Source organism: Neovison vison, chromosome 12 (assembly GCF_020171115.1).
Source record: "Neovison vison isolate M4711 chromosome 12, ASM_NN_V1, whole genome shotgun sequence".
NCBI classification, from domain to species: Eukaryota; Metazoa; Chordata; class Mammalia; order Carnivora; family Mustelidae; genus Neogale; species Neogale vison.
The window spans coordinates 90,175,626-90,187,895 of NC_058102.1; positions in this window are offsets into that span (position 1 = coordinate 90,175,626).

Sequence of the window (12,270 nt, forward strand, 5' to 3'; positions counted from 1 at the left end):
AGTCATTTTCTATTGATTAGGTCAGGTGTTGGCAAACATTGTAGTCTCTGAGTCCTGTTACATTCTTAAAAATTGGGGGCCCCAGAACTTTTGCTCATATGGGTTTTATCTATTGATATATACCATACTATAAATTAAAACTAAGACAATAAAATATATTGTAAAATAATAAAAACATATTTTTCTTCACGTATTTTAAACAATAATAAATCCACCACCTGTTAATATGGAACCCTACTTACTTTAATGAAAAACAGTTTTCCAAAATAAAATGTTTAGGAGAACAACATTTTTTCACAATTTTGCAAATTTCTTTAATATCTGGCTTAACAGAAAACAACTGGATCCTCATTTTGCGTCTGCTTTCAAATTGTTGCAATCTGTTGTTATATATATAATATATATATTATATATGTAATATAATCTAGCCCCACTCAGATATGTAGTGAGAAAAAGGAGGAGTATTTTAAGAGCTCTTTCATGTAATTTCATGTAATTGTGGATGTTTTGTTTGATATTATACCAACAATATCAAAGTTGACAAGTGGTAGCTTCTTTTTTTTTTTAATTATTTATTCATTTGGCAGACAGAGATCACAAGTAGGCAGAGAGGCAGGCAGAGAGAAGGGAAAGGAAGCAGGCTGCCTGCTGAGCAGAGAGCCAGACGCAGGGCTTGATCCAGGACCCTGAGATCATAACCTGAGCTGAAGACAGAGGCTTAACCCACTGAGCCACCCAGGCACCTCCAAGTGGCAGCTTCTTAAAAAGTTAGTTGCAGTGTGGAATCTGAAACCATACCAATGAACTTTTCGAACTGTTCCTTTTAAGTTCATTGTCCTACCTTGCACTTCAAGTGGAAAATTTCTGATATTTGATCATATATCATGCATTGACCACTTGGAAAATATTGATTGTGAATATAGGCGGCTTTTTAAAATGTTGATATCCAACATTTAAAAAAATCAAATCCGTTCATATCACTACCAGAGAAATCAGATATTTTTGCAAGTTAGATGATCCAAGGGAAGCACACATGAATTGTGGTCTAGAGAATAACTTTAAAATGTACATGCCATAGGACCCAGGGAGCCCACTAAAATATATTTTCGTAAAGGGATCATGGCACAAATATGTAAAATTAGGGAAAGTATAAGCACAAGGGTATTCATCATGTTGTTTCTAAGAGAGAAAGATCAGAAATAACCAAATTTAGATTTCCTTAATAGATAACTAGTTAAATAAAATACAGGACTACAAAAAAAAAAACAGATTATTTTACAACCATTAAGATATTCTTTGTGTGTATATGTGTGTGTGTATATATATATAAAAATTTAATGGCATGAAAAGATGTATATGCTCTACTGCAGAGTGAAAAATTTTGTTATGAAAATTTTGTTATAAAAGCATGATGGCATGATCATATTTACAGAACTTTTGTGTTCATGTTGGCATAGTGGATAGATATGTAAGATATATAAAAAGAGGTTTCAAAGGAGATTCTTCAGAATCATAAATATCTCTGGGTAGAGAGATCTGGAAGCTTTGGGGGGTTTTTTTGGTAGTATTTTGATTGTTTAATTTTTGTTAAAAGAAGCATGTATACATTTTTATAAAGAAAACAATAAGGTTATTTTCTTTCTAGAAAATGAAAGCTTTTTTCCTAAAATTAGAAAATGTGCATGTGTTTTAGTTTGACACTCAGTGTTAGTAAGAGTTACTTGCATAAAATAGGTGCTGCTTATGAGCTACTAGTAGAATTGTCTTCCAGAGAAGTAATTTGGCATAAAATTCTTAAACTTTATGTACTTGCTAACGTAGGCAGTTTACCTCTATTAGTAAATCCCATAGAAATACTCAGAGATATCCTTAAAGACCTGTGTAAAACATAAATGCCAACAATAGGAAATAATTTGAATGTATTTATGACATATCCATTGGGTAGACTACCATGCAGAGGACACTGTGAGTCACTTAGACTTTTGCCTGTTACAGTGGCTGGAGTTGCATGCTGCTGCAATTTGGGTAAAGAAGGAATAGGAAGTTGAGAAGGTGGGGATGGGGGTGGCATAAGGATTTCTTCCTTTCTTTTCCTTGCTGCAACTTTGACCTCCACTCTTCTTTTCTCTACTTGCTACCACCTGGTTGTTAGTGGTCCATGATTCTAGGTATCACTTAGAATGACAGGTCCACGTTTCTAAACTTTTCTTGCAATATTTTATTTTTGAAACTCAGAAATAGTATTTCAGAAAACATTAAATCAAGAAAGAATAATTTTTAACCAATTATTTTACATTATAAAAAGGTATACAAATGAGTGTGGGTATGCTGGAGGTATTCATAGATACCATACATTTTCCATCCAGAAAAGAGAAAGAATTAAATATTTAATAGTTGTATGTCTTTCTTTTACAAATATAACTTTTAAATTTTTGCTTGTAAAACTACTGGGAATTATTTTAAAATACATTTCCCAAGTACGTTTAAGACATTTTTTGAATAGTTTTTCTCTATATTCAGTTTCAGGTTCTGTTCACTTAGGAGCACCCACAATAGAATCTAAAGAGCCCTCAATCTGTGATCCGAGAGACATGGGTTCTCAGGGCTGACGGTTAGAAAAATTCCTCATGAGTGAAATTAAATAGCTTATCTACAGGATCTCTGATTCTTTATCCAATTTCATTGTAAAAAAGAAATTCCCCTTCTGTACCTGTCTTTTTCTTTAAAGTAGAATTCTATAATCCCAGGTTGACAGATATAAAATGTGTTTTGTAAACATATGTTTGTGTTTTTTTAATAAGCAAAGGGTGTATATTACCTTGCTAATAAAAAATTATCAGTCTTTAGTATTAGAATGAGTTCTTTAAACCAAGACCAGCGCTGAAGACAGGTATTATTAATGCATTGACAGAAGACATTGATTTTGACTTGGCTATGCCAGTACAGGAGGAGAAAAAAATAGAACACGTAACATTTAAAAAGCAAAGAAGAACATAATTTTTCATCTTAATCATAGCTTCCATCTTAGTCTTAATTTTTCATCTTAATTATGAGATGATTTTTAAATTGTTCTAAAATATTCCTATCCTCATTTATAAAAAGGAAATTTCACTATCCCTGAACAATGTCAGGTTTTATTTTCTCTGTAGACCCATTTTGTTACTTTGTTTAATGATTAAATCTAAAAAAACTTTATATAGCTATCTCACTGAAAGCAAATATGAAAAGCAGCCACCACAAAAAGAACAATAAAATAGCTGTCTCTCATTAAAGAAACTAGTGAAAAATTCTGTTTTAATTTCTTGGCATCTGTGATAGTGTTTGTGTGGATTTTTTCTTTAAAGATTTTATTTACTTCTTTGAGAAAGAGGGAGCATGAGCTGGGGGAAGGGCAGAGGGAGAGGAACAAGCAGATTCCCCTCCGATCAGGGAGCCCAGGTCTATCAGGGAGGCCCACATCAAGCAGGAGCCCCATGCCCAGTGGGAACACATGTCCACCTGAACCCAGGACCCCGAGATCATGACTTGAGTCAGATGCTTAACTGACTGAGCCACCCATGCGCCCTATGATAGTGTTTTTGTTGTTTAAGTTATAGACATGTGGGGAGGATTTAAAGTGATGTAAATTTGGGGGAAAAATTCATAGGGTTTGGGGTTTGGTTCATGTGGATTCACCCACTCTAGTTTTATTTATGTTAGGTTTCAAATGCATCCAAAATTTCTTAACAAGGCCTTATATTACTGCCAATGTTTGCATGGCTTAGAGTGTGAACTATTTTTATTCCTAAGGACAACAAAAGCAAGAATTACGTATTTCTAAGTACTCATTGCACATCAAATGTGTAATGATAATTTTCAATACTTCAAAGAGCTGCCTTTGTGGTATATGAACCTGAACATACTGAGCTAAAAGGTTGGTTTTATAAAATTTTAGTGTTAGTAAAGTGGAAACAAACTTAATTTTTGTTCCATTGACAAAAATAAGGCTACTTATTATGAATAAATGAAAAATTATACACTATTTTCATAAAATGTTAAAATTTACCTGTCTTTATATGCACTAAAAGAATCTGAATACTGGGGCACCTGGGTGGCTCAGTTGTTAATCATCTGCCCTTGGCTTAGGTCATGATCCCAAGGTCCTGGGATTAAGCTCTACATTGGGTTCCCACTCTGTGGGAGACCTGTTCTCCCTCTCCCACTCTCCCTTCTTGTGTTCCCTCACTCTTTCAAAATAGTAAATAAAATCTTTAAAAAAAAATACTCTGAATACTCTCCAGGAAATAATTTTTCCAAAATGTGCTTTGTTTTATATTCATGCATGTGGATGGGAGCATGCTTTTTTGTTATTTCTAATACTTTTGCCTTTATATTTTAATACCAAATTACATTGTCTTTTAGCCTTATCTCTTATCTTTTGTCTCTTATAAATTTTTATTGATTTGTTTGTTTGTTTTAAAATCAATTAACATATAACGTATTACAAGTTTCAGAGGTAGAGTTCAGTGATTCATCAGTCTTATGTAATACCCTGTGCTCATTTTCTGTTAAACGTCTTACCGAAGAAAAGTTCATGCAACTCTCTCCACTGTAATGAAACGATGTGGAGAGGGAGTTCACAATGAATTCATTATATTTATATTTACATATTAGCACTTTGTATTTACATAGTTATTTACATATAATATTTCATTGTTCATCAAAATAATTCGATTGTCAAATATTACCGTGAACAGATGGATAACGCTATTGCCCAGAGAGATTAAGAGTTGATAGTTAAGTGGTGAATTTGAAAAAAGCATCCAATTCTCTTGACCTCTTGTCCAATGATCTTTTCAGTACCACACTGAGGTAGGGGATCATTAATTCAGATACTGGAGACTATTCTGCTGATATGAATCCTTGATCATAATTGACCTAAATTATTCTGATCTACAACTGTTTAAATTAAAATTCAACAAATAAGTGCTCAGCTTCACTTTATGCTGTCTACAGAGACTCGGCCTTGGACGGCCTGAAAAGGGAATCTATTGCTCAGAAAACAAAGAAAAGTTTTTATTGGATTGAATTAAAGTGATTCATTTCTTTTTTTCTTCTTTAAAGATCTTTTCATTGATTGTTATTTGAAAAAAATCCCTTGGGAAATTCCTCATAAATGAATAAGGTTGATTTTGTGATAAAACTAAGTTCTGTAACTTACCTTTTTTTCTTCTTCACAGTGCTTGGGACTCCCTCTTCATGTCTACTTTTACTTCATCCATAGATGCATTACCCCAAGTGGCTGTTCTCATTCCTTCCACCCTTTTATCTCTGCTCTGCTCACTTAAGGTAAGCTTAGTGCAAAGATACATTTCAGCCTTGTGGTGGGGTATTTAAAGTGAAGATTTAAAGAATAAAATAATGTATTTAACATTCTTCCATTATTGATTTTGACTTTATGAGCATATATGGAGCTGAGAATATTTTTATTTTAGTGAAATTTTTAACCAATCCCTTCATGCTCTTTTTTTTTTTTTAAGATTTTATTTATTTGACAGAGAGAGATCACAGGTAGGCAGAGAGGCAGGCAGAGGGGGGTGGGGGAAACAGACTCCCCCCTGAGCAGAGAACCCAATGCAGGACTTGATCCCAGGACCCTGAGATCATGACCTGAGCTGAAGGCAGAGCCTTAACCCACTGAGCCACCCAGGTGCCCCTCCTTCATTCTCTTGACCAAAATCTTTTGAGATTTTACTATTAGTCCTAGGTGCTGAGAATTAAAAAATGATTAAGAATCAGTCCTTGATCTTAAGAACTCCTTAAGTTTAGTATAATCTTCCAGTTTGAGTCTCTTGGCTTATTGATTTTTGGCCTATTTCCAGATTTTTAACTAAATTTTTAAAGTCGGTCTTTGATTTAGCCATCACTCTGTGACTCTGAAACTCCATACAATGGAATTTCACTGATGACATTAAATTGGGAACAAAAGAATGGGTCAGATAGATTGTGAATACTTCAGGAGTAATAAAGACAACCTTAAAGAAGAATTGATTGCTTACACTGATTGAAGATTATCAAACGTGTTAGGCTTAGAATTTGGAAAGCCATAATTAACTATATATGAAAAAAATTACAATTAATTTTCTGACATTCAATCTGACTGGTTTCTTTCTTTTTTTTTTTTTTCAAAATTGATTTGAATTTCCTGGCCTCTGTCACTACAAAACCGGTCTCTTTTTAGTTCAGAGTGATATCTTGAAGAGCTTTCTATAAAGTATTTCATGCACTTATCAATACTAAAGTTTTTCTTTATAAGCATTTAAAAAAAAAGATTTTATTTTCTTATTTGAGAGAGAGAGACAGAGAGAGCGTGATTGGGGGTGGGTGGGATGGGGGCAGAGGGAGAGGGAGAACCAGACGTCCCTCCCACCAGCAGGGAGCCAGGTGTGGGACCCTGGGATCACAACCTAAGCCAAAGCAGAAGCTGAACTAACTTAGCCACCCAGGCACCCCTCAACAAAAACACATTTTTTTAAATTAATTTTTTTAAATAATTTTTTATTTTTTATAAACATATATTTTTATCCCCAGGGGTACAGGTCTGTGAATGGCCAGGTTTACACACTTCACAGCACTCACCAAAGCACATACCCTCCCCAATGTCCATAACCCCACCCCCCTTCCCCCAACCCCCCTCTCCCACAGCAACCCTCAGTTTGTTTTGTGAGATTAAGAGTCACTTATGGTTTGTCTCCCTCCCAATCCCATCTTGTTTCATTTATTCTTCTCCTACCCACTTAACCCCCCATGTTGCATCACCACTTCCTCATATCAGAGAGATCATATGATAGTTTTCTTTCTCCGCTTGACTTATTTCGCTAAGCATGATATGCTCTAGTTCCATCCACGTTGTCGCAAATGGCAAGATTTCATTTCTTTTGATGGCTGCATAGTATTCCATTGTGTATATATACCACATCTTCTTGATCCATTCATCTGTTGATGGACATCTAGGTTCCTTCCATAATTTGGCTATTGTGGACATTGCTGCTATAAACATTCGGGTGCACGTCCCCCTTCGGATCACTACGTTTGTATTTTTAGGGTAAATACCCAGTAGTGCAATTGCTGGGTCATAGGGCAGTTCTATTTTCAACATTTTGAGGAACCTCCATGCTGTTTTCCAGAGTGGTTGCACCAGCTTGCATTCCCACCAACAGTGTAGGAGGGTTCCCCTTTCTCCGCATCCTCGCCAGCATCTGTCATTTCCTGACTTGTTGATTTTAGCCATTCTGACTGGTGTGAGGTGATATCTCATTGTGGTTTTGATTTGGATTTCCCTGATGCCGAGTGATATGGAGCACTTTTTCATGTGTCTGTTGGCCATCTGGATGTCTTCTTTGCAGAAATGTCTGTTCATGTCCTCTGCCCATTTCTTGATTGGATTATTTGTTCTTTGGGTGTTGAGTTTGCTAAGTTCTTTATAGATTTTGGACACTAGCCCTTTATCTGATATGTCGTTTGCAAATATCTTTTCCCATTCTGTCAGTTGTCTTTTGATTTTGTTAACTGTTTCCATTGCTGTGCAAAAGCTTTTGATCTTGATAAAATCCCAATAGTTCATTTTTTCCCTTGCTTCCCTTGCCTTTGGCGATGTTCCTAGGAAGATGTTGCTGCGGCTGAGGTCGAAGAGGTTGCTGCCTGTGTTCTCAAGGATTTGGATGGATTCCTTTCTCACATTGAGGTCCTTCATCCATTTTGAGTCTATTTTTGTGTGTGGTGTAAGGAAATGATCCAATTTCATTTTTCTGCATGTGGCTGTCCAATTTTCCCAACACCATTTATTGAAGAGGCTGTCTTTTTTCCATTGGACATTCTTTCCTTCTTTGTTGAAGATTAGTTGACCATAGAGTTGAGGGTCTATTTCTGGGCTCTCTATTCTGTTCCATTGATCTATGTGTCTGTTTTTGTGCCAGTACCATACTGTCTTGATGATGACAGCTTTGTAATAGAGCTTGAAGTCCGGAATGGTGATGCCATTTTGGCTTTCTTTTTCAATATTCTTTTGGCTATTTGAGGTCTTTTCTGGTTTCATATAAATATAAGCATTTTTTTAAGTGAGCTGACTTAAAAATCTTACCTAGCTATGAAGTAGGATTTTTTTTTCCCAAGATTTCCAAAGCATGCTTATTGAAAACAGTGAAACTACATTTCATTGGCAAAGAGCTTTAAGGATTTGAATCTTTAATCAAGAATTGCTAAATGCTTTAGTTCATAAATTGTTTATGAGTTAACCAGCACTCTCCTCCCAAATCTGTTACGCTTGAGTGTAAGGGCTGATTCTCTGCTTATAGTATGCGAGACAGTACAGGCTTCTATGGTTCACGTATGGCTGAAGCCAAGATGAGTTGAGAGTGATCTGGACATGTAAAGAAATGCTTACACATTGTTGGCATGGGTCCACTCAAAGTTACTGGGTTTTCACTTGAGAAGAAGTCTGGAAATGTGTTTTAAATGACATTCTATCTTCTCCTTTGCTTGTCTTTTAAAAACCTTGCCTGTCTTTTATGGCTGATGTAATAATAAACTCTTCCAGGAGGACAGGCAGACAAGCACAGGGTTTGATTCTCAGCCAGCTTTGTTCTGACACAGTTGTATGAGTGCCATATTCATGAAGCTCATGCCACTTTTACGGCCCTCCTACCTCCAGGATTCCAAGTTTTCTTTTCATATAGCCGTGCAGCTTCAGCCCCACCAGCAGGCTGGGTCTTTATCCACCCAACAAAAGAGATATCTACTTGACTCTGGAATGTTAGCATGTCATTCCTAACTATGATGATACCAAGAATTATGGATCTGGAGATACACATGTAAAGAGCATTGTAATTTTTTTCTTCACCACACATTGGAAGGAATGAGGTATCCTATCTTTAATGTCAAGAGAATGCATTCTTGATTTAAGTATTCGATCAGTTACTACAAAATAATTTGCTGAGCACCATTCACCGTCTCTGTGCTAAGTGCTCCATATATGAAAGACATGTTTTATTTCAAGAGGCCATAGACTCATAAAAGATTAGATATGGGACTGGTGACGAGGACATGCCTGAAGATAACAAAAGAGGCAACAGTAAATAACACTGATCTTGGGATGACAAAATCGTAGAAGCAGGAAAGGCTCCACAGAGGAGGGAAGTTTGAAATGAGCCTGTGGCATTTTTTTTTTTTTTTAGACTTATTTGTATTTGTTTTTTATTATCTCCTAAAATGAAATTCATCTTAATTTAACATTCATATTTTTAATCTTACATAAGTGATCTCTTTTAATTCCCATGACAATGTCTGATATGTGTGTGTTATTCCTTTTTACATATGAGAGAATTGAGCCTCAGAGATTAAGTGACTTATACAAGGTCACACAGCTGGTAATTGGAGAAACTAGAATCAAAAATACTCCCTTGGCACCAATTCTCCCATTTATTTCACCAACCCATTACCTCTATTTGATGGTATTTTGGCTTCATGGTCATAATATTTTATGACTTAAAGTCAGCTCAAAATTGATTATTCAGTTTGATTTTGATCTGCCCAGATGCCCAGAAATTCTCCCCTGCTTTTGATTGTAAATATTCAAGTATTTGTATGAAGAAAAATTATACAAGTAATGTTTAATAAGTAATTTTTTCATTTAAATTTTATGTAGTTAATATACAGTATAATTTTGGTTTCCAGAGTAGATTTCTGTGATTCATGCAATACCCAGTACTCATCAAAAATGCCTTTCTTAATACCCACCATCCATTTGTTCCATCCCCATCCACCTCCTTCCATCAACCCTCATTTTGTTCTCTATCTTTTAGAGTCTTTTATGGTTTGCTTCCCTCTCTTCTTTTTTTCTTTCCCCCCTTCCAATGTTCATCTGTTTTCTTTCTTAAGTTCTACATATGAGTGAGATCATATGGTATTTGTCTTTCTTTGACTGACTTATTTTACTTAGTGTAATATACTCTTGCTCCACCCATGTAATTCCAAATGGCAAAATTTCATTTTTTTGATGGGTAATATTCCATTGTGTGTTACACATCTGCTTTCTCCATTCATCATCAGTCAATGGATATTTGAGCTTTCTCCATAGTTGGTCTATTGCTGATGGTACTGCTGTAAACATCTGGGTGCATGTACCCCTTTGAATCTGTATTTTTGTATCCTTTGGATAAATAGCTACTAGTGCAATTGCTCTATTTTCAACTATTTGAGGATGCTCCATACTGTTTTCCAGAGTGGCTGCACCAGTTTGCATTTCCACCAACAGTGCAAGAGGGTTCCTCTTTCTCTGCATCATTGCCAGAAACTTTTGTTTTTGTATTATTTATTCTAGTCATTCTGACACATGTGAAGTGGTATTGCATGATGAATTTGACTTATATTTGCCTGATGATGAGTGATGTTGAGTATCTTTTCAGTGTCTGTTAGCTATGTGGATGCCATCTTTTGACATCTTCTGCCCATTTCTTAACTGGACTGTTTGTTTTTTGGGGGGTGTTGAGTTTGATAAGTTCTTTGGAGATTTTGGATACTAATCCTTTAGCAAATAAATCATTTGCAAATATCATCTCCCATTCCATATGTTGCCTTTTAGTTTTGTTGATTGTTTCCTTTGCTGTGCAGAAGCTTTTTATCTTGATGAAGTCCAATAGTTCATCTTTGCTTTTGTTCCCTTGCCTCTGGTGATGCATCTAGTACGAAGTTGCTATGGCCAAGGTCAAAGAGGTTTTTGCCTGTGTTCTCCTCTAAGGTATTTTGGTGGTTTCCTATCTCACGTTTAAGTCTTTCATCCATTTTGTGAATTTTCTTTTGTGTATGGTATAAGAAAGTGGCCCAGTTTAATTTTTCTTCATGTTGCTATTTAGTTTTCCCAACACCATTTGTTGAAGAAACTGTTTTTTCCATTGGATATTCTTTCCTGCTTTGTTGAAGACCACTTGACCATAGAGTTGTGGGTCCATTTCTGGTTCTCTATTCTGTTCCATTGATCTTTGTGTCTGGTTTTGTGCCAGTACTATACCATCTTGATGAATATAGCTTTATAATATAGCTTAAAATCTGGAATCATGATGCCTCCAATTTTGTTTTTCTTTCTCAGAATTGCTTTGGCTATTCAGGGTCTTTTGTGGTTCCATGCAAAGTTTAGGATTATTAGTTCTAGCTTTGTGAAAAATGCTAGTGATATTTTGATAGGGATTGCATTAAATGCATATATTGCTTTGGGTAGTGTAGACATTTTCACAATGTTTGTTCTTCCAATCCATGAGCATGGAATGCTTTTCCATTTCTTTATGTCCTCTTCAATTTCTCTCACAAGTGTTCTATAGTTTTCAGATTTTTTACTTCTTTACTTAGATTTATTCCTAGATGTCTTATCATTTTTGATGAAAATTGGATCAATTCCTTGATGTCTTTTCTGCTGCCTGATTATTGGTGTATAAGAAGGCAGTAGATTTCTGCATATTGATTTTATATCCTGCAACCTCGCTGAATTCACATGAGTTCTATCAATTTTTTGGTGGAGTCTTTCAGGTTTTCTACAGAGTATCATGTCATCTGCAAGTAATGAAAGCTTGACTTCTTCCTTGCCAGTTAGGAAGCCTTTTATTTCATTTTGTTGTGTGATTCCTGAAGTTAAGACATCCTATGTTAAGTAGTAATGGTGAAAGTGGACATCCTTATCTTGTTCCTGATCATAGGGGAAGGACTCTCAGTTTTCCCCGTTGAGGATATTAGCTGCGTATCTTTAGTATATGGCTTTTATGATGTTGAGGTATGTTCCATCTATCCCTTCTTTGTTGAGGGATTTTATCAGGAAAGGATTCTGTATTTGTCAAATGCTTTTTCTGCATCTATCGACAGGATCATATGGTTCTTATCCTTTCTTTTATTAATATGGTGTATCACATTGATTGATTTGCAAATATTGAACCACCCCTGCAGCCCAGGAATAATCCAATTTGATTGTGGTGAACAATTTAATAACTATCAATTAATAAAAAATAAATAATAGATTAACAATTAATAATTAAATGTACTATTGAATTCAATTTGCTAGTATTTTATTGAAAAATGTTGTATCCATGTTCATTAGAGATATTGGCCTCTAATTCTCCTTTTCAGTGGGGTATTTGCCTGGTTTTGGAATTAAGGTAATGTTGACTTTGAGTTTGGAACTTTTCCTTCCATTTCTAGTTTTTGGAATAGTTTATGAAGAATAGGTATTAAATGTATGTAGGATTCTCC